We start from the raw sequence: 2,802 nt of genomic DNA, 5'->3' as shown, positions 1-2,802 counted from the left end.
AGTAATGTTACGATGCTGTGGTTGCCTATGTTATCTGAGATAGGAGTGAGAGACAATGGTGTATTGATTTTAGATATTTGTGCGAGTGAATGAATTGAACTTAACGGATCGATGATGCGAGTAGTGTTATAAGGCCGATTCTAACTCAAAAGTCACTAGAAAAGTCACTAGATGTGAAAAAAGTCACTAGAAAAGTAACTAGGTTTGAAACTCTGCTCAAAGTCACTAGAAGGTCACGAGAGGTTTGAAACTCTGCGTCACTAGAGAGGTTTGAAACTCTGCTAGTGATATAGGGGTCGATTCTAAATCAAAAAGTCACTAGAAAAGTAACTAGGTTTGTAACTCTGCTGGCGAGGTTTGCGTCAGTGCTAAGGTCAAGGGATCGAGGTTTGCGTCTGAGCTAAAGTATCGGAGGTTTGTGTCCGAGCTAAGAGTTGAACGCGGGTTGTGTCCTGAACTAAAGTGGGTCTAAGCTAACGCGTTCTCAAAGTCAGAGCTAAAGTAAGTCGGTTTGTGCCTGAGGGTTGTGTTGTCGATGGTAGTGTACGGCCGATTCTAAATCTCACTAGATGAAAAATCCCCCTAGAAAAGTCACTAGAATTGAGTGGTTCTGAACTGTGGTAGCGGGGTTTGCGCCTGTGTTAACGTCAAGGGGGTCGAGGTTTGTGCTCGAGATAAAGTATCGGAAGTTTGCGTCCGAGCTAAAGTAATTCGGTTTGCGCCTGAGGGTTCTTGTCGATGGTAGTGTACGGGTGATTCTAAATCACACTAAAATCCCCCTAGAAAAGTCATTAGGATTGAGTTGTTCTGAACTGCGCTAGCGAGGTTTGCGCCTGTGGTAACGTCAAGGGGGTCGAGATAAAGTATCGGAGGTTTGCGTTCGAGGTAAAGTAATTTGGTTTGTGCCAGAGTCGAGGGTTCTTGGGGTTTGCGTCCGAGCTATTTGGGTCGGAGGTTTGTTGTCAGGTTACGGTGAAGTTTCAAGGTCGTTTAAGGCAATTTGATCGTGGTGGTTTACTTCCGGGATAGGATAATTTGATCGGGGGGCCTTCAAGTAACTAGGTTTGTATCTGTGCTGCGTGGGTTCGAATGTTTTGCTTGTACGGTTCTGGACTGGGGTTTGTAAAACTAGTAAAGCTACTCTCGATAATGTATGGGTCGAAATCACACTAAGTTGCTTTCGAGGTTTGCGTCCGGGCTAACAATTCTATCTCCGTGCAGAAATCTATTACTGTAGATTTCAAGGTCACACTTTGGAAATATAAGGTGAGCTGCAGAACGTTTTTTTTCATTCAGTCCGATAGTGCTTTCCAAACAGTTAAAAAATGGATCTTAATGCGCTCAACAATGGAACATTCTGTAAAGCATTTAAGAACGTAAAGGATATGGAAGTGGAGGAAAAGTTTAAAATTCTGAATATCGATATCATAAACACAAAGTATGGTGACCGAATAGTACTGGAAACAGAAAATTATAAATGCGTACTACCACTGCGGTTCTACGAGTATTTCAAAGTAGGTAATCGGCTGAGCGAGTTCCAAGAATCCTTGAAGACAAACGAGGTGTTCATTACAAGTGCAGGACCGTTAGGAAAGACCACAAACTTAAAATTTATGTAAACATTAGCTATTTTTGAAAAAAGATTATGTAAATAGTGTTGTAAATAAAACCATTAGACTACAAATAATCGTGTTTCATTAAGAAAAAAAAATGCCATTCTTTGAATTCCATCCCGCCTCTTGTGTTGAAACATTTAGTTTGCGCTGCAATCCCCCCCGAAGGTGTGGGTTGCGAATATCCCTTGGATCGTTAAATGGGCTCCAACCACAACGTACCTTTGGTGCGGCAAAACGACGAAGGGCATCGAGGGAGATTCAAGTTGTTTTGCGTCCCTGTAATCAATAATTCGCCCGTTACGATAAAGTTTCAATCATGACCTCTACCGGAGCGGTTGGTGGTGGAGGCAGTGTAGGTGATCTCATCGTTTCCAGCAATTTGAGGGATTACGTTCAACTTTTAAAAAAAGAAAATTGGAGAATGAAAAAAATCGTTTATTGAAGGTACTAAAAAACTCACCAGGCAAACAGAAAATCTGTAGCAGACCCTCATTCTAACCGCGCTACGGATGTGTGTCCACTACATTTTCTGTTCTGTAAAAACAAGAAAACAATTACTTTTTAACGTAGTATCTAAATGCCCCAACTCAAAAGGTATCAGAGTAATGTTGTATACTTACACAATCGTGGGGCGAATTGATTTTGATGACAGGGGCCTCTATTTCAATGGAATCCCATTTTGATACGAATTTACCTAAGAGACATCACGTTGTTTACAACAGCGTTTATTTCTGGAGCCAACACCAACGTGTCGTTGATGGCCGTTGTTGATCGACAGGTGGCTTTAGAAACGTTTGTTGCGAAATTTTCGCGCCCGATGCTCGAAAAGTTGAGAATTTTCGTGATGTCATATTGCGTGTGACTCGCGCGCGCATTTTACGTTTAACTATAGTAAATAGGAGGCAAATTGCGATCGTAGCGGAAAACTAAAGACGGAACGTGTAACGAGTGAGAAAACGATACATCTTTGTTTTAGATCTGAAATGCATACTCCCATTTCCAGGAATAACGGTCGGAAACAAGGGCGCTTTGTTTTTTTGAAAACGCCTTACGTGGTAAATACGTCAAGGAAGTCACCTATTTATTCTTTAGGCTAAGTAGTTTTGGTCAAAATCAAATGAAACATTTCTCGTTAGGGTAATTAATATTGGACGTACTTACTAGCATTTCGTAATATACATTCCTC

The 2,802-nt window shown here is 41.4% G+C and overlaps 1 long non-coding RNA gene across 1 annotated transcript; it reads right to left on the bottom strand.

Annotated features, from left to right (window-relative positions):
* Nucleotides 1-1,305: 1,305 nt before the first annotated feature.
* Nucleotides 1,306-2,343, bottom strand: LOC116160085. The gene is made up of 3 exons (XR_004143129.1): nt 2,237-2,343; nt 2,077-2,150; nt 1,306-2,013 (listed from the first exon to the last, which is right to left on the bottom strand). It is a non-coding gene; the product is annotated as an uncharacterized LOC116160085 (long non-coding RNA).
* Nucleotides 2,344-2,802: the final 459 nt, after the last annotated feature.

This window comes from Photinus pyralis, unplaced genomic scaffold (assembly GCF_008802855.1).
Source record: "Photinus pyralis isolate 1611_PpyrPB1 unplaced genomic scaffold, Ppyr1.3 Ppyr1.4_LG1, whole genome shotgun sequence".
NCBI classification, from domain to species: Eukaryota; Metazoa; Arthropoda; class Insecta; order Coleoptera; family Lampyridae; genus Photinus; species Photinus pyralis.
The sequence above is the reverse complement of the archived record's forward strand: the minus strand, read 5'-3'. Positions and strand labels throughout refer to the sequence as shown.